Source organism: Anolis carolinensis, chromosome 6 (assembly GCF_035594765.1).
Source record: "Anolis carolinensis isolate JA03-04 chromosome 6, rAnoCar3.1.pri, whole genome shotgun sequence".
NCBI lineage: Eukaryota > Metazoa > Chordata > Lepidosauria > Squamata > Dactyloidae > Anolis > Anolis carolinensis.
The window spans coordinates 110,071,737-110,092,442 of NC_085846.1; the positions used below are offsets into that span (position 1 = coordinate 110,071,737).

General features: G+C 38.7%; 1 protein-coding gene across 1 annotated transcript in view; it reads right to left on the bottom strand.

Moving 5' to 3' along the window:
* The window catches only part of dpp6 (dipeptidyl peptidase like 6), a 557,184-nt gene that overhangs the window by 500,921 nt on the left and 35,557 nt on the right, over positions 1-20,706 (bottom strand). The window lies entirely within an intron of this gene.

Sequence of the window (20,706 nt, forward strand, 5' to 3'; positions counted from 1 at the left end):
ATACTGCATTTCTCACTCCCTCTATTATTCTAATGCATTTGTTGATTTTTTTTCTCCCTTACTGTTTCACTTAATTTTTTATGTCTTTGGCACTACTCTAGCAATTGCTCTGATTAAAAATAATTATGCTTCTAATATTCATACTTCTGGTAGGTTCTTACTGTTATTTCTCAGATTTGGAGTGGAGTGGTTGCCACCTTATTGCAATTTCTGAATTCGATTAGCACAAAAGCTTTATAATTTTTGCAGATTTCTCCCCGTTATTCACAGTAAGACCTCCCGCTTGGTCCATTCTGTAAAGCAACATTCACTTTTTTTCAACTGAATTTGGAACAACTTTCAAGGCTGAATTTTTCAACATACCGGTAGTTTTTGCTATCTTGAATTCCTTTTATGAAATAACAAGAATGCCTGATGAAGAAAAGTCAACTTTCAATGCCATAGTAAAATTAGAATCTTCTGCCTATGCTCTTTATTGTGTGTGTTGGATTGGACGCCATCATGATGTATGAACGAGACAAGACAAAGTCAGAAAATCATTTTATTTACATTTTTCTCAAGATGTTAACTGCTGAGGTAGGGGCTAAAATCCCATTCAAGCATCTAGAGTTAAATACAGACATGAGTATAATTTAATTAATGTCTTAATGTTGGATTAGATAGGCAGGCAGGCAGGCAGGTTTTGGCTATACAGGCAGTTCCCAAGTTACGAACAAGATAGGTTCTGTTGGTTTGTTCTTAAGTTGAATTTGTTTTTAAGTTGGAACAGCTGTAACTCCAGCCAAAAATAGATCTTTTTAAACTTTGGATAGCATAGGGAATTGTTAACACCCGGCAATATTCCCTTTGCTGTCTGTGCCCCGTTCACATGTTTTCACTTCACTTCCTGTCTCTGTGATCATTGGATTTTGAAAAATTGGCTTGTTGTGGGAACAATGATTGGTGAGAAAACTTCAGTTGAGACATTTTTCACCATGATAATAACTCTTTTGGGAGTGAATTTTTCTTCCTGTTGCCTCAACCCCATTTTTAACTGTGAGTCATTTGTAAGCCTGATGTCTGTAACTCAGGGACTGCCTATATTTTTTCATCTACACTGCCAGCTATCATGGGTCTCATGTTTGAAGGTAAGTAATAAAATAATTTGAAGATAAGTACAGTAGAGTCTCACTTATCCAACACTCGCTTATCCAACGTTCTGGATTATCCACCACATTTTTGTAGTCAATGTTTTCAATACATCGTGATATTTTGGTGCTAAATTAGTAAATACAGTAATTACTACATAGCATTACTATGTATTGAAATACCTTTTCTGTCAAATTTGTTGTATAACATAATGTTTTGGTGCTTAATTTGTAAAATCATAACCTAATTTGATATTAAATAGGCCTTTCCTTAAGCTCTCCTTATTATCCAACATATTCACTTATCCAACATTCTGCTGGCCTGTTTAATTGGATAAGTGAGACTCTACTGTAATACAAATAAATAAATGTATATGTTCCCCCAATCCCCCTTTCATGGATATATCATGAATAGAAAGGGGCAGAAAAAGTGATCCTTATTCAGTATCCAAGTTTGATGTTTCATAAGCAGAACACTGGTTGTTACCATACACAAGTAGTTGAGATCCTGACAAAGATGCCACTGGCAAAACCTGCATTTTTCTGTTGTGTGACATCCTCTAATTTATATTTCATTCACTTAAAAAAAATCCTGGCTACCAGAAATGAGTCAACACTTCATCTATGATGGCTTAATTTCTAAAATATTTTGAAAAAACACTGCCCAGTTTTTCTGCAGAACTGCCAATGCAATCAACTTTTATTGGCTTGTATGCCTTCCTGTGCAGCCAAAATGCTACTTAATTTAAGTAAGAAACAAACAAATGAGAGCTAGCTAGCCACCTTTAAGAATACAAAGGACAGTTTAATATACTTGATAGTGCACCAAAGCCTTTTTATTATTTTTAATCTGTTTCTTTCTTACAGTTGAATCAAAAGGCATGGCACAGAGGATTCATATCCTTATAAACTACCCCAGGAGATAAGTAAGGCAAGAGGTGATAACAGACACTTAGATGTAAATAATGGTCTCTGGTTTTTCAGATTTCTGGATCACTCTGCCTCAACATAGTAACACTGAGGGCTAAAAATCCCATCATTCTGAGCCATTGTTCACAATGACTGAATTGATGTGAGTTGTGGTCCAAAACATTTGACCTAAATGAGATTGAGTAAGGCCACTTTGTTGTAAGCAATGAACACTACTGTTGTTGCTGCTGTTGTGTTATTTCTGACTTATTGCAACCCTAACGTGACTCTATCAAGGGGTTTTCTTGGCAGGATTTGTTCAGAAGAGGTTTGCCATTGCCTTCCTTTAAAGCTGAGACATTGCGACTTGCCGAAGGCCACCCATTGTATTTCCACGAACAAACAGATTTCAACTCTGGTTTCTTAGTGTTGCAGTCTAACGCTCATACCACTATATCATATTTGCCTTAAAATAGTATCTTATACCATTTAGTTAATAGAACCCCAGGAGCTGTGGTAGTGCAATGAGTTATACTCTTGTGCCGGCTGGACTGCAGAACTGAAGGTTGGGTTGCTGACTTGAAGGTTGCCAGTTTGAGCCACAAGACAGGATGAGCTCCTGTCTGTCAGCTTTAGCTTGTAGTGACATGAGAGAAGCCTCCCAGCAGAATGGGAACACATCCGGGCATTCTCTGGGCAACACTAGAAGTGACTTGTAGTATGTTCTCAAGTCACTTCCGACACAATTTTTTAAAAAACCTCAATTAAAAAAATACTTTCCCTTGTACCATGTTATCACCCACCTGTTCTGCTGTATATGACTTCTAACGAATTGAACTGGCACAAGACCTCTATGAAAGACTATGATTTTTTAAAATGCTATTTTTTAATGTGAGCAAACATCTCTCCAAGAATCTTTAGGTTCTCCAGCATGAATTTGTAGTCAATGTCTGCTGGAAGTTGGCCACAGAGTTGCACTGGAGGACAAAGAAATTCCTATAGAGGACCTCAATCAGCATAAGTGGATGAGGGGGAAAAGGAAGGGGCCTGAGGATGTTAGGAATTGTGGGAGTTGTAGTCCGCAACACTTGGAGAGCCCAGGTTGGCCCATGCCTGCTCTAGCATCTAACTCCCATTTCACCGCATCAGATCCTCTGAAATATAGGCACCGTGACCACCAAGTTGTCTACATGAATGCTGCTAAAATGTGTGGTAAGGGAAAGTGTATGAGTCAATCCTACACTTACTTTTGCAACTCTCTTATTTCCATTAATTCTTATTTCCTGGTTTTATGTAATAATATTTAGAATGAACTTTGGTTAACTCTCTGCAGTCTTTTGGTGTATTTATTGTTCATACAACGCTGGCACTTGATGCTGGTGGTGCATTTATTTACTGAATGTATATCCTGCCTTACTCCTAATATGAACCCATATTGTGTGAAGTACGCCTAATTAATTGAAACGTTTCCTCCTTGCTCCCTCCCCCTGCAATTTCCTTCTCTCTTGGCTTCTATGTCTCTCTGGCGCTGATCAAAGAGTGACATCCAGTATGACCTGAAATATCCGCAGGGGATATGTTCCCGTAATTCATATGGATATGCAAAACTTTGGATAATAGTGGATCCCATTGAAATGAAGGACCTCTGGCCTGCGGATTCCATAGAGTCATGATGGAAGATCAAGATATGCTGGAGGACCTAGTAAATTTTTAGAGAGGAAATATTTCATTGAATGCAGATAAATGAAACAATGGATACAAATCCTGTGGATACAGGACTCATACTGGGCATTGAGATGAAGCTATTCATGTTCAGCCTAAATCCATAATCTCTTATGTCTCCTCAGAAGTAAGTCCCACAAAATTCAATGAGGCTGACTCCCAGGTAACACGACATAGGATTGCTGTATCCATTCCTAATAAATCGTTCTTTCTGTGGTGAAGCAAGAAGGAAATGAAGAAATTCAATTTCACAACAGAGTCCCAAGAGGCCACAAAGGACAGGCTTTGAGAGCAATTTCTTTTTTGGTTTCCCTAGTCCTTCCTGAACCCTTTCTGCAAACATTTAATATATTTATGTGAAAGACAGATGGACAAACTGAATTAGAGCAAGCATCACTATATTTCATTCGCTTTATAATACAAGGTCAAGAGGTTTTTACACAGTTATTATAAAGGAAAGATCAGTAGAGAGAATGGTAGCTTTACTGAGCAGCCCAACAACAAAAATATTTCTTGATGTCTTGGTTTTTAGTATCTAATAGCACATATATCTATATTAAGTGACAAAACAAATGTTGTTTACTGCTAGAAGCACCAAATATAAATGGTTCTAAAGTATGCAATCATCAGTTTAATGTGACTTAAATATCAGCAATCACTTAATAATAGCTAGCAAGGTTCAAGACCAAGTATAACCGCTATTGTGAATTCTATCTCCCGTGGGAGGTTTCTAGTCCAGTCCAAGCTTGTGAATATGATGTGCTCACTATTGAAAGCCTGACAGCAGAGCCAAATCCATGTTGGATGTTTCGGCAGGTCTTTGGAGATACAGTCATTAATTAATCAGCCCCAGAGGGTTTTTAATAATCTATCCCGTTTTTATTACGATTTTACCATTTATGTGTTTTAAATGCAATTTTTTATCTTGTATTTTTGTTTTAATTGATATATTGTATTACTGTTTTATCTTTTTATAGTGTGATTTGTATTATGTTGCCTATGTTTTGTTTTATGTTGTTTGGGCCTCTGCCCCATGTAAGCCGCCCCGAGTCCCCACGGGGAGATGGTGGCGGGGTATAAATAAAGTTTTTTTTATTATTTATTATGTATTAGAGAAGTAAGTAACAACATACATACAACCTTGTTCTTTGTAAACTGTTTATTGTAAAACTTTTTCATTTTTTTTTATCTTTGACTGCTATTGGGTGCTTTGTTAGCATATCTGTTTTGTTGTTCTGGTAACATCCACTTAGGATTTCATTGAAAAAGTCATGCTTACAGGGAAGATATCACAGAAACCTGACGAAGGGAAACCTTCCCGAAATGAGGTTAAAACAACCCGGGGACTCTTGTCGTCAATGTTTAGCTACTTCAAGAACATTATAAGTATCTCTTTAGTTTAACAATTACTATTTGAACTTAAGACACAGCCTCCCATGGGAGATAGAATTCACAACAGCGGTTACACTCAGTCTTGAACCTTGCTAGCTATTAAGTGATTGTTGAAGTTTAAGTCGCATTAAACTTATGTTTGCATACTTTAGAACCATTTATAATTGGTGCTTGTAGCAGTAAACAACATTTGTTTTGTCATCTTGGTTTTTAGGCCTGCTCCTGGAATTATTTGGGATGCTGATTCAGAAAATTGCATTGGATAGACGGCATCAATTCTGGTTTCTTAGTTATGGTTATCTTTTTTTTTTTGTGGGTGAACAGATGGAGACGGTATGTGACATATGTTCTGTATCTCAAAAACTAGAGCTGATAGGGGGAAACTGCACCATATTTGGACTCATCAGATCAAATTTATCCAGAAACAGGGCTAAAATTTGAGGCATCAAAAAGTGTGTTGGCCTCTGAATTGATTCTTGAAACTGGAGGTGCTATGGATTGGATTTGGTATCTCTTGCTCTTGCATATAAAACACATACTCTTCCGTGGTTCTTTACCGACCACGCTCTTGTCTGGGAATAGGAAGCAGAACAGATACAGCAATTTAACTATGCACAAAAAGATTATGAATGTTCTCAAATGTACTAAAACATTTAAGTATCTAGCTTCTGATCTTTATAGTTATTCATTTATTACAGCACTGGCAAAAAGGATCATTACTTTGTACTGAAATAAACATGGGCAAATTTTGGCCCTCCAGGTGTTGGACTTCAGTTCCCACAATTACTAACAGCCGGTACCTTTAGCCAAGTCCATATTTCACCTTTAACCAACAAGATGTTTAAATGCTGAATGGTCAGTGCACATCCTGGCAGAGGGAAGAAATGTAGATCATTGATAAATAGCAACTCAACAGGCTGTAAAGCAGTGGTTCTCAACCTGTAGCTTCCCAGATGTTTTAGCCTTCAACTCTCAGAAATCCTAACAGCTGGTAAACTGGATTTCTGGGAGTTGTAGGCCAAAACACCTGGGGACCCACAGGTTGAGAACCAGTGCTGTAAAGTGAGATCCTATGCTTTAAGACAGCCTTTTCCAAACTGACAGTTCTCGGATATGTTGGACTTCTATCAAAGCCAGGCAACATCCCATCTAGGGCAGAAAGTAGGCTGGGTAAAGGCAACTTTCAAATGAAAAAAGGAGTCAATAAAAATATATGGTCCTAAGGACTAATAATGGCATTCTCAATGCCATTCCCGGCAATTCCCATATTGCGTTCTTTACATTTAAGTAACTATTTAATTGGTGTTAATTTAACAAAAACAATTACCATTTTATTGTTAATGGCACTAAATTCCTAATTTCTAATGGCCAAGATTAATGAATTCATCTTCAAATTTACCACTACAAGCTCTGCTTGATTTAAATACAACCTGATTATGTATCCCCTCCTCTGTCTATTGTTGAAGCGTACCTTCCAGATAAATAAACTATTTACAAGCACTTGTTTAGGTTTTGGTGCATTTGTTTGTTCATTTGTTTTGCTTTCCATGTGTCCATTTTTGCATAAAAACTCAAAGGAAGCATTCATATATTTTAGGTATGGTACATGGTGTTTCTGGAAGCCAGCGTAGGGTATTGGTTAGACCTAGGACACTGAGACCAGAATTCAAATCCCTGTTCTGCTATGGAAACATGACATTGGACAATTCACATTCTCCCAAGCTCATAAGAACATCAGAGTAAACTTCCTTTCTGTCAAGAAAGCCCTGTGACAGATTCATCCTAGAGTTGCTATAAATCGGAAATGACTTGAAGACATCCAACATAAAGTCTCATTTAAGAACTGTAAAATTTGATTAGGGCGACAAGATTAGTTCCCATCTTGAATTGGGAAAAAAATAAGAACCTGCTCCCATATACTTGCGGTAAATGCTTGCTAAGGGGAAAGACTAGCCTCTGGTTGTGTGCACTCAGCACCATGGACAGAGAGCAAATCACTTACATCGTGTTCAGTGGCTTTTCCATGAATGGAAGCACTGAATGGTTGTGAAACATCTCACTTCAGATTGGTATGACCCGACAGGAAACCAGAGTTTCTGTCCTGAGATTTCAACCAGTGCCTTATCACGCCATCCATGCGCTAGAGCAGAGCTTTCCAAACGTTTCATATTGGTGCATCCTTTTGCGATATGATAGTTCAGTTTTACTAGCAAACTGGAGGTTAAACCAACCCCTTATAAGATTTTCATAGAATATAGGTTTATTATTATATGGTATTATATATGTTTGGATTGTTTTCCTTTATGCATCTTATGTACTACAGTTGATTCCCATGTGGTTAATCACCAACATCATTTTTAACAGATTTTATTTTTTTATTAGTAACTTATCAATTTTACTGATAATTAGTGAAATTCAATATAATTTGTGCAAATTATAAAAGTTATAACAGTACCTATACTTGAACAGCACCAACATTCCCCTTGTGCAGTTATTAAACCTCTCTGGACTAAAAAACAAAACAAAACATGTCAGCACTGTCCCTTTTACTTTATTAGAACACAGAACTATATTTTGTGGCTGCAAACTTTAAAACACCCCAATCACATTATTTACAATTAGCACAAATCTGTGTTACATCATGTAATGTTCATTAACTTAAGCAAAATGCCATTAAAATCATTACAGGACAGTAAACATAGCACACTTTTCTCTCGGATGGCTCTGTCTGAAGACTGCAAAATTCAGTTGCGCTTTGTTTTTTGCAATTCCAAGCATTTCCACTTCTGCTGTGATATCATCTAGCATCTCTGTAGATGATTTAACATCTGCCAATTCACAGTCATTCTCAGCCAGACACTAGTCCAGAAGGTATAGTGTCTGCCTTATGTTTAGAACACAATGTTAACTACTTGCGGAGGATTCAATTTACGTTTCTATTCAAATATCCCTGTTGCATTCTTGCTGACTGGATATTTATATCAAAGGGCCAGCATATTGTAAAATTTTGAGTGTTTGACACTAGACAACCATGGTTCAAATCCCCATTCAGCCACAGAAACCCACTGCATGACCTTGGATAAGTCACACTCTCTCAGCCCCAGAAGAAGACAAGAGAAACCTGTCTCTGAACAAATATTGCCAAGAAAACACAGTGATCATTATCCTCTATCCTCATAGCTGCTGTAAGTCAGAAATGACTTGGAGGAACACAACAACAACCACAATCTTTATAAAATGTAGTATTCCAAATGCATTTATGGGATACTTGTATAAGAGAGGAATCTGCCCACTCCTTGCCCCTTTACCATGACCCTTGTAGCCATACTTAGAAAGTAGGCAGGATTTCACTAGATTAATTTACTATGACCTTTGTAGCCATACTTAGAAAGCAGGCAGGATTTTACTAGATTAATTTCTTTGGATTTGTTTACAAAAGATAGTACAAGCAGTCTTTGTTCATTGTCTAATGATCTCCGCTCACAGTTTTTGCAAACATTAACATGGTTAAAGATAAAAGGGGATTTGGTACATAAGTGGGGAAGGTTAGCTGCTTTCCGGATGAAAACCCCTCTCCAAAACCTGCTGCTTGTTCCTTGGTACAAATTATTACAACCTCACAAGCTGCACTGTATGTTGTTGCACCATTAGATAAACAATAGTTTCAGAGACAAGCATTTCAGAACTATGGCAACTCTAAGGAAAGTCACTGGAGAGAGGAGACTCTGCACGGCTGTGTTGCACTCTAGCTTTGAGATACCTTTTTACCCAGCACCATACCAGAGTCCAGTAGTACTAACTACAGCAGTTTATTAAGAAAAGTATGTACAAAGGTGGGAAAGGGCATTTCCCAAAAAAGCAGTAGAAACAGAGCTATAAATAGCAGTAGTCCATATACAACAGAGCTGTAATCCAAAAATGGCAAGGTAGATGAAGTCAAGATCACAGACATAAGCATGAAATCAGGTTTTCCAAAGCAAAACACTTTCAGGAACATAAGCAAACACAGGAAACTTGAACTTGAGAGCTGAGACAGGAACCTGAACCTATTGGCAATGTTGTCTAATCTGAGAGACACCAAGTAAACATCACTTAATTTAAGCCCAAACCCAACCAAGAAGCCATGAGATCATGCCTCACACACCTGGGTTTCAAGGATTTCTCACTGAGTCTCTCTGAACACCTAATTAATCTATCCTTCACTCCCTCTGCCCGAAGACCTAACCTGATATCACGGGAAAACTCCTCATCAGCTGTAGGCCAATTTCCAAGAAAAATTGACCTGGTATATTAGGCTGCTAAATATAATGATAAATATAAAGCAAATTTCCAATTTATATCAGGAACTTCTACAATCAAAGCACAGCTACCCATTTCCTTGCTCTTCTTCCAATGTGATATATGCCAGCAATTGCTCACTGCATTGGACAAAGAGGATAGCCCAGGCATGGGCAAACTTCAGCCCTCCAGGTGTTTTGGACTTCAATTCCCATAATTCCTAAGCAGCTGAGGGGGAAAAGGAAGGGGCCCGAGGCTGTTAGGAATTATGGGAATTGAAGTCCAAAACACCTGGAGGGCTGAAGTTTGTCCATGCCTAGGATAGCCTGTACACAAGAAGCTTTAATAGACACACATCTGACATTAGACATGGCAATACCCAAACCTTGTTGCAGAACACGTCAACCTTCCTGGACACACAGCAAGGAATTTGCAGGTTGTGATCTTTGGCCAAGGGAATAAGAAAGAAAAACTCAAAAGTGAAACAGCTCAACTGAATTATATTCACAAATCCCAATCCATGTGCAGAAGTATGAACAAAGGCAATGGCTTCATGGCCCAACACATATGCTAATACCAGAGTCCTTGCTCCTGCACATATCACATGAATCTTCTCCGAGAGAGTTCTGAACCCAAGGAAATTGACTTGCAGTAAGCAGATGTATTGCTTTCACACAACACTGACTGTCCACTATAAAGATCTTCTAAAACATCTTTATCACATTTTACAGCCCTTTGAAAATTCAGGGCATCTTTCTGGATTCTATTGCATCCTATCTTTCTCACTCCCTCAATTGTATAAATATGTTTTATATCTGATGACATAACAATACCGCTCAAGGAGTGGGTATATATGCACAAATGCTCGTACGAAAATAAAAACTAGTAAAGTCTTACAGGTGCTGCCATATTTATTAATTTTCCCTCCCTTTTCCTTCCTCGATTATCTTAGCCCTGTCTTAAAAGAAAAACTCTCCTGCTAAGGTCATCTATATACGAAGCCAAAAATCTTCACATTCCACTCCCTATAACACAGCTATTGGTATATCTATAACATTATTTTATCTAAAAGGAATTGGTCATTATGACAGAATATTAACTTGGCAAACCAGCAGAGGGCAAACTCAGGCTGTATATTCTTTCGGCATTCAGCCTCCTCTGTCAGAACAAGTAACTGCATATTTATCTTTTATCCAATAGTCAATGCAGACACCTGGCAACATGCTGCACCTTAAAGTACAGCAAGATGTAACTGCATTAATCACATCTGTCACTAAATGGCTTTTCAAGAAAGCCAGTTGATATTTATTAGAGACGACGGGACTAACTGGCAAAGCACAGGCTGCAAGAACATTTCATAATCTTTTAGTTCATTAATAGTATTTTTTTAAAAATCGTCACTACTGAGAAATTCAGCTCTTTTAGACCAAAGCAGATATAGAATCATAGAATAGGAAGAGACCACATGGGCCATCTAGTCCAACCCACTGCCATGCAAAAAAGGCACAATCAAAGCCCCATCCAGCATCTGTTTGGAAGCATCCAAGGAAGGAACATAATGGAGGGCAGACATGGCTGTTTATTCTCTAGGCTAAAACGACATAAGCCAACTGGCATCAAAATTATTTGTTTTCTTATATTCCAAAAAGCTGAATTTTCAACCAAGGTTCAGATTCCTAACAGAAAGGATTTCAAATAAATGTGAAGAAGAAAAATGTCCAGACGAGGTACTGTGGATCACATTTGAAAGAAGGACATCATATTGACTGGCATACAATACATTAATCCAGACTAATTCAACCAGAGAAGTCATCCATAGCAGAGCACTTGATAAACCAACCTGGATACAGGACATTGTTTAAGAACACAGAAATGCTGGACCACTCTGACAACCATGTCTACACAGAGAAACCATTGAAATCCACAAGCATGTGGACAATTTCAACAGAAAGGAGGAAACCATGAAAATGAACAAAATCTGGTGGCTAAAATCAGGACAGTAAATAAAGAACAACACTCAGAAAAAGGGGAATTCCAGACAGAAAACAATCAGGGACAGCTAACACCGCCCAACAAAGGATTCCCTCAGGCAGAAATCAGCCAGGCCTTGATGCTGCAAGGCTTTTCAGTGCTAATCAAGGTGATTAATGGCAGCATTCACACTTGCCTCCAACAGAAAAGAGTTCTTTCTCCCACCCTGGGTATTATATAAACCCCACTTGCCTTGTTTCCAACAGACTTCACAACTTCTAAGGATGCCTGCCATAGATGTGCATGAAACATCAGGAAAGAATGCTTCTGGAACATGGCCATACAGCCCGGAAAACTCCCAGCAATCCAGTGATTCCGGCCATAAAAGCCTTTGACAACACAATATATTAAAATATTTAGATTGCATTCAGTATTGTCCTCATGGAAATATGCTTTCATACACAGCATGTTTCCTTTAAGGGCATTTCCCTTGAGGATCTCCCCAAAACAATTTTATCAGATGGGAGAAAGAGGAAGGGAAAACAAAATTTTCTTAAGTATATGTATGTAGCAATAATTCACTGGAACATACTTATGAACATGATAGGACTGCGCTATTTGTCTATATCCAAACCTATATGCTAATAAGTTACATTCTGTACTGTAAAGCATTTCACATTGTTTTGTTTCTCCTTTCAAATGTATTTTCAAACTATTCTTTTGGGCACAGATTACTTTCCTTTGTTTTTCTTCCATCCTCTGCAATGCAGGCACTTCCAAGACTTTAAAGGACAAATAAGAAAAAAAATCTCAGGAAGTTTCTTCATATAAGCTTATAGTAAAGGAGAACACACCATTCTCTTGGGCAACCTGTTCTATTATTCTCCGGTTTTTTATAAATTTAGAATGTCGATCTTAATGTACTTCTCGCTCCTCTTAAATCCACTGCTTCACACCTTTTTCATATTTCAAAGGGAGTTTCATGCCTTCACTTCCATTTCCTTTAAGAGCTTGGTTCAAGCCACAATACCAGGTACTAGAGTAAAAAAAAACTTCTCCCCAGAGTTACTTGTAATAGGTTTTGCGTCTCCCACTATTTGCTTTATCCTTCTACAATAGGAGCAGAAATGCAACCCATCTCAGAATGTGATCCAAATAGGTGAAGTCAAACAATCAAGTCCTACTCCTTAAAACATCTGTCTCAATGTATAGCAGGCATGGGCAAACTTGGGCCCTCCAGGTGTTTTGGATTTCACCAAATGATGGGAGTTGAAGTCCAAAACACTTAGAGGGCCCAAGTTTGCCCATGCCTGTTCTATAGCTACATCACTATTCTTCTGTGGATGGATGCATCTACACTATAGAATTAATGCAGTTTGACAACACTTTGACTGTCATGGCTCAATGCTATGTAATCATAGGAATCCACTGTTGCATTAAGATGTACAGCCTAGAGGTGAGCATGTATACCTTTTCTTCATGTGGCACTTGTATGTTCACAACAGGAGAGAAAGAATTGTTACAATCTATGGCATGGCTCCATACGAAGGCAGGTCCTGCTTCTCAACATCCGTGCTCTGCTGTTTATCTAGGCAGATCATGAAGCTGCTGCCTTTCCCCCTTAGTTGAAAAGCAGCCATGTGGTCCCAATTAACCTCTCATGTGGTTGATCTCCCCTGAAGGCATTATTACCCTGTCTCTTCAAATGTCATATCTGATTCATCCTTGTCTGAGTGACAACACTTAACATGTCGTAAACAGCCGCTTGCCTCTATGCAACCAGTTGCAAGAAGTGTTCCCCATTCCTCCTAAAGCATGTCTTCACTTGAATAAAAAGAAGCCAGAAAAGAAAGAAGTGGTGGATATGTTTAAAATGTAGTATTCCTTCTCCTATGCAAAGGAGGACTTTGAATGCACTGGATAAGATGTAATTTATAGATGTTTAAGAAATGTGCCTTTGTACATAAGAGAGGCATCCCAAAGAGATTTTGTATTCTCAGGCATGAATAGAGAACTTTGCCTGAAATTATATTAAACCCAACGCCAGGAGTTGTACACAATACAAATGCAGCAAGATGATGATGATGATGATGATGATGATGATGATGATGATGATGATGATGATGATAATAATAATAATTTACAGTGTTCCTTCATTACTTCGCAGTTCACTTTTTTGCGGATTCACTGTTTCGCAGTTTTTCAATAAATTTACAATTTACAGCCTAAGGAAGGGAGGAAGGAGAAGCCAAAGGGAGAGAAAAGGAGCCCAGGCGGCAACGGGAGGAGAAGGAGGCGATTTATCAACACACGATTAGTTGATAAAGACTTAAAATAGTGTTTAACTATTCAAATCCCACCTGGGGAGAGCGCAGATGAGCTCCCTCTATCAGCTCCAGCTTCATGCGGGGACATGAGAGAATCATAGAATAGTAGAGTTGGAAGAAACCTCATGGGCCATCCAGTCCAACCCCTTGCCAAGAAGCAGGAAATTGCATTCAAAGCACCCCCGACAGATGGCCATCCAGCCTCTGCTTAAAAGCCTCTAAAGAAGGAGCCTCCACCACAAGGATGGTAAAAACATCAAAAAAACATCCGGGCATCCCCTGGGCAACATCCTTGCAGACAGCCAATTCTCTCACACCAGAAGCAACTCAGGTTTGCTCCTGACACGAAAAAAACCCTACTAAAATAATGTATAAATATTAAAATAAATATAGTGTCCCTACTTTGCGGATTTTCAGTTATTGTGGGTGGTCCTGGAACGTAACCCCAGCGATAAGTGAGGGAACACTGTATTCTTATATCCCACCCCATCTCCCCAAGGGGACTTGGAGCTGCTTACAAAGGGACTATGCCCAAACAATATAAAAATATAACAGTAAAAAAAATCCAAACACAGCAATAAATACATCAAAAAAAGCATACAACAACAACAATTTAAAAACAATTAAAACACGTTCAATGCCCTGGAGTGATATAGTTGGTACTTCAATCTTCAGACTAAGGGCGAGGAATAAGGTTAACAAGGTGCATTATAACTTCTAGTGGAATGGTATAGCGATAAAGTGCAAAGTGTTGGAATTCTGATATCTGAATAACTATATTATCATATATTATATGATTTCTATTTGTGGTAGTGCAGCAGGTTAAACTGCTAGCTGCAGGAAATCTGCTGACCAGAGGATTGGCAGTTTGAAGCTGTGAGTCGGGGTGAGCTCCTGCTGTTAGCCCTAGCTTCTGTCAACCTAGCAGTTCGAAAGCATGCAATGCGAGTAGATCAATAGGTACCATTCCAGCAGGAAGGTAAAAAGAGCACCCCATGCAGAGATGTCAGCAACACGATCAGAGATGTCTGTAGACAGCAGGCTCCTCAGCATGGAAAAATGACACAAGAGCACCTCCCCATGGCCGAAGTTGAGCATCGTCTCCAGACGCCAGAGATGAAAGGGGAAGGCCTTTACCTTTGTCTGTGTATTGTATGTCATTGTTGTTCACTGTGTAAAAGGCACCAAAGTTTGCCTTATATGTGTATACTGTAATCCCCTCTGAGTCCCTCCGGAGAGATAAAGCAGAATATAAATAAAGTGCATTATTATCATCATCACATATTTCTGCTTGTTTAAATAACACGATAATGTTATCCATGGCAAAATTTTCATGTCTGACTTATTCCTCAAGGCTAGGCCTAAAAGGAAGCAGATTCTGCCTGATTTGGGAAGCTAAGCAGAGCCAGCCCTGGTAAGTACTTGGATGGGAGACTGCCAATGATTACCAGATGCTGTGGGGTATATTTCAGAGGAAGGAACTGATAAACCACCTCTTTGAAATTCATGGGGTCACTGTAGATTGATAAAGAACATGAAGGAACATATACACACATTTAATTCCACTCCTCCTTTACTCATTCTTCTTTCAAATTGCACAGTAATGAAGGGTACTTCTTACTGCTGCAATTTCCTTACACAGTGCAGTGATTGGGGACAGCCATAATCCAAAGCACTCCCTTCCTGTCCATAATACTTAGAGCAGCCACACTTTAGTAAAGCGGCAATAAAGGAAAATGTCTTTGGTTTTTTAAAAATAAAATTATGGTTCCAAAGTTCACATCATGGATCACATTTACAAAAGTGACAAAAACCATTTCTGAAATCTCTGTTCAGTCACCACTCTGAATCCATGGATTCAGCCAAGTACGGCTTGGAAACACTTTTAAAAATTCCAAAAAGCAGGACTTCAGTATGCCATTTTATATAAAAGGCAATGTTTCATTATGCCATTGCATGCAACAGGAGTTGAACATTAATTGATCTTGGTATCTATTTAGGTTCTGGAACTGAATTCCAGTGGATATCAGAAATCTGCTGTATCTAAGATAAAGCTAAAGGTTTCCCCCTGACATTAAGTCCAGTCGTGTCCGACTCTAGGGGTTGGTGCTCATCTCCATTTCTAAGCCAAAGAGCCGGTGTTGTCTGTAGCCACCTCCAGGGTCATGTGGCCAGCATGACTGCATGGAACACCGTTACTTTCCTGCTGAAGCAGTACCTATTGATCTACTCACATTTGCATGTTTTTGAATTGCTAGGTTGGCAGAAGCTGGGGCTAACAGCAGGAGCTCACCCCGCTCTCTGGATTCAAACTGCTGACCTTTCAGTCAGCAAGTTCAGCAGCTCAGTGGTTTAACCCGCTGTGCCACTGGAGGCTCCATCATTATCTATATTTACAAATACTGTAAAGCAGACAGGGTAAAAGTTTTTTAAAAACTTTTTTGTGCAAAAAAGTTGTAACTCTGTTTAAATTATTCTGTATACTTAAAAATATCAAAACTGTTGGTTATATACTCTTTATGGTTGCCAACACCTGCATAGGATACTCACTCTCTTCCATTATCTGTTGGATAAACAGAGCAATCCTATCTGAAGTCCTGCACTGATTGCTTGACTGACTGAACTGAATGGAGGGAAATGAGCACTTTTGAGCCTGTGCACTCACTGTGCACACTGTATATAGCTTAGCTTAGGCAGCCGATCAGGCAGGCAGCCCAATTATAGGAAGGAATGGAAGACAAGATGATGAAGACAAAAAAGGCAGCAGGGCCCCAGATGTGCCTGGCTTGCTTTTTAAGGAAGTAATTTGTTGGGTGAAGTGGGATTTTGGACAGGGGAAATGAGCACTTAATGCAGCAGCAACACCCATGTTGACAAATGCAGGACCACAAAGCAATTTAAGCTTCCAAGGATGCATCTACACTGTAGAATTAAAGCAGCATGAGAACATTTAAACTGTCACGGCTCAATGGAAAGGAATCCTGGGAGTTGTAGTTTGGTGAGGCACCAGCACCCTTTTGCAAAGAAGGCTGGAGACTTTGTAAAACTACAAGTCCCATGATTCCATAGCATTGAGCCATAGCAATTAAAGTGGTGTCAAACCGCATTACTTCTACAGTGTAGAAGCACCTTTAGTCTGAGCACTGTGGATCAAGTCATGGAGATCATAAAGATCAAAATTCCTACTAAACCCTCGCAGAATCTTCTTTGTTTTACAGATCAAATCGATCAATAACACACATTTAGATGTCATGCTTTTCACTTGAAAATGCTATAAGCCAACCCTAAGATATATAGGGGGGATTATAATTTACAATTTCTGGTAAATATTCTTTACCTCATCATTCTTTATCCCGTAATGTTTTGTCCCTACAAATCTTCATTGACTTTTCTTTGTGTTAAGAAAGCTTCATCAGAAATATGTATCCATATGCTTTTCCACTTGACAATGACAGTTTTATCACTCGATTGCTGGATATGTATAGAAGTAATATCACATAGAGTTTATGCCATCAGCCAATTACCCACTGCAAGAAATAAATAGAAGGAAATTCCAGCTATCACGTTGTTTTGCTAGCATGAATCCTCCTTGGAGCTGCATCTTGCAAGCAGGTGAGGTTGTAGCTATCAGCTTATCATATCCCAACACACCTCTTAGTGATAACACCTGCATTTATGAGATAGAATGCTCCACTAACCATAATGGTTATGCTTCAGTAGACTTCATTGTAACCAAGGTTATGCGATAATGAAAACTCTGATACAAGAGGTATCTCTTGCACACATACTCCCTACAGATTTGCCAGATATCTGGATTTGAGCATTGTGCTTCAAAACTAGGTGATATCAATGACATTCCATGAGCAAAATATAATTCGTGATTTCAGCCTTGATTTAACAGAGCTCCCACACAAGATTTATTAGCTGCTGCACCATGAAAAAAGGTGAAACATCATTTGCAACATAAATTTATTTATTTATTTACAGTATTTATATTCCGCCCTTCTCACCCCGAAGGGGACTCAGGGCGGATCACATTATGTACATTTAGGGCAAATATTCAATGCCCATAAACACATCGAACCGAGACAGAGACAACAGACAGACAGACACAGAAGCAATTTAACCTTCTCCTGAGGGGATGTTCGATTCTGGCCACAGCGGGGAGCAGCTGCTTCATCATCCACTCTGATGGCACTTCCTCACTTCCTCATTCCAACGTCGTAAATTAGTTAAACTTGCCTCCCCACTTTTATAAGTGGTACCTTATTTCCTACTTGATAGATGCAACTATCTTTCGGGTTGCTAGGTCAGCAACGAGCAGGGGCTATATTTTATTTTTAATTGACGGGTGCTCACCCTGCCACGGGCTCGCCTCAAACTCATGACCTCATGGTCAGAGTGATTTATTGCAGCAGCTGTTTACCAGCCTGCGCCACAGCCCAGCCCCATGGAGATACTACGTGGACCACTAGGTAGAATGTTAGATGAAAGATATTTAAGTATCTGTTCATTAGCCTACCATTCAAATGTCAACATGAAGAGATGAAAATAGAATCTGAGATGCAGTAGTACAATCATGTTGAATTCACCTGGATAGGTTGAACGAATATCCCTTATCCAGAATTAGGAAATCCAAAATTGTCCCCATAGGTGGCTGAGATGATGACATCTTCGTTTTCTGGCGGTTCGATGTACACAAAGTCTGTTTCATGAACAAATTTATTTTAAAATATTGTATGAATTACTTTCAGGTTATGTGTAAATGGTGTGTTTGAAATGTAAAGGAATGTCATGATTAGACTTGGGCCTCATCTCTTAGATGAGGCCCAAGTCTAATCATGGAATATCTGTATTGGAATACCTGTATTTGCATGTGCAAATACAGGTACAGTAGAGTCTCACTTATCCAACATAAACGGGCTGGCAGAATGTTGAATAAGCAAATATGTTGGATAATAAGGAGGAATTAAGGAAAACCCTATTAAACATCAAATTACATTATGATTTTACAAATTAAGCACCAAAACATCATGTTTTACAACAAATTTGACAGAAAAAGTAGTTCAATACTCGGTAATGCTATGTAGTAATTATTGTATTTACGAATTTAGCATCAAAACATCACAATGTATTGAAAGCATTGACTAAAAAAACATAGCCTACTAAAAGGCAAACTGCATTGGAATGTTGGATAAGTGAGACTCTACTGTAGTCCAGTACAGGTATTCCATTCCATTTCAATATCTGAGAAAAATTCTTCTGGTGCCAAACATTTCAGATAAGGAATACTCAACCTATATCAACACTAGCACTGACAAAAGAAAGCCAGTGTTACATATCACATTCCCTTTGCAAAAGATTATATACATTCACAATCCACAATAGTTTATTTTCAGGACAATACAATGGCATTCCCGTAGCAGTTTCTGAAAGTTTCTGATGTTAGAAATTTTCTCTCATGCTAGAAACCAAAGACTAACTGATAGTTTATATTAGAACCAGTGAAAGTTGGAAGCAGATTTTCATGGAGAGGTGAGGAAGGTTAAAATTCTTCTTGGGCAGATCCTATACCAGCCTGGCACTCTCAAAATATCTTGGGGAGCAAAGCCCATCATCTCCAACCAGCATGCCCATTGATGGTGGCAACAATCCCATACTTTTGGAAAGTATCACATCAAAAAAGGCTGGCATACCCTATAGCAAATCTATTCATCATCAAGGTGCCAGAGGACTTGGCTTCTTTACTCTTTAGACAGTGATTCAGGAAGCTTTTTGCAGACTAATTATACCAGATTGTGCCAAGAGTCTGCACAATGCAAAGTATGCAACAACAAGCCAAGAATCGCAAGCCTCATTTGAAAAACACAGAAATCTAGGAGTCCTTTAGATGGTGCCTCTGTAAACATTATTTTATAAGGTGGAGAGCAGAAATGAGGAAGGGTGTATTCGCAATATCATAGGCAAATTAGCAAAGCTGGAGAAATAAATGTGGCCATGCCTGAGAGATGTTTGCTCTCCCTAGAAATGTAACACACACACACACACTTTTGATAGCATATAGAAGGGTTAACATGCTTGTGTTATTTATTTTGCTGTCTGTGTCTCTGTTCAGAAAATTTCACTTCACTTTCTGTCCCTGTGAGAGTTGGATTCTGAAAAATTTGGCTTGCCGTGGAAACAAGGAGAGGCATAAGTTCCAATGAATCATTTGGGCCACATAGTTGTGCCTCTGTTTGTAGTCTGTCTGTGCGATTTTCTTACAGCAGCTGAGGATATGATCCATGGTTTCGTTGGTTTCCTTGCACAGTCTGCATTTTGGGTATTCAGCTGATTTTTCGATCTTGGCCTTAATTGTCTTTGTTCTGATGGCTTGCTCCTGGGCTGCAAGGATCAGGCCTTCTGTCTCCTTCTTCAGGGTCCCATTCGTGAGCCAGAGCCAGGTCTTCTCCTTATCAGCTTTTCCTTCAATTACCATATAGATGAGTGAGTGCCCGGTTGGGTCTTTAAGAGAGAGGTTCTCTAACATTGTGGTTAACACATCCTAGAAATACAGATGTTAAATATTTATGCTTTAGGTTAAATATACATACTTAAGATTGAATGGTAATACAGCATTATTATTTCTTCATAGACCACTAGAACTAACTCAAACACAATAGTGGGAATTCTAAAACTGTTGTGAAATTTAATCTTTACTTTACACCATTTACCTTTGACAATGTGCTATCACCTGCGCCAAATTAATGAGAAATTGCATCTTTCATTTGTGGATCTCAACTGCCAACTCCACTGCACTACAAGGAATCTGGGTTTCTTTGCTTTAAAAATGGTGTACATTTGTGAGCCATAAATATATGTGATAGATTTTTTTATAAATAGAAAGTCAAACAAAGAAATTCAATTAAAAAATCTGCCAGCTCCAGATGGCTCTGTCATCATAAAATCTATTTGCTCTTAGATTAACACTTTGCTCAAGA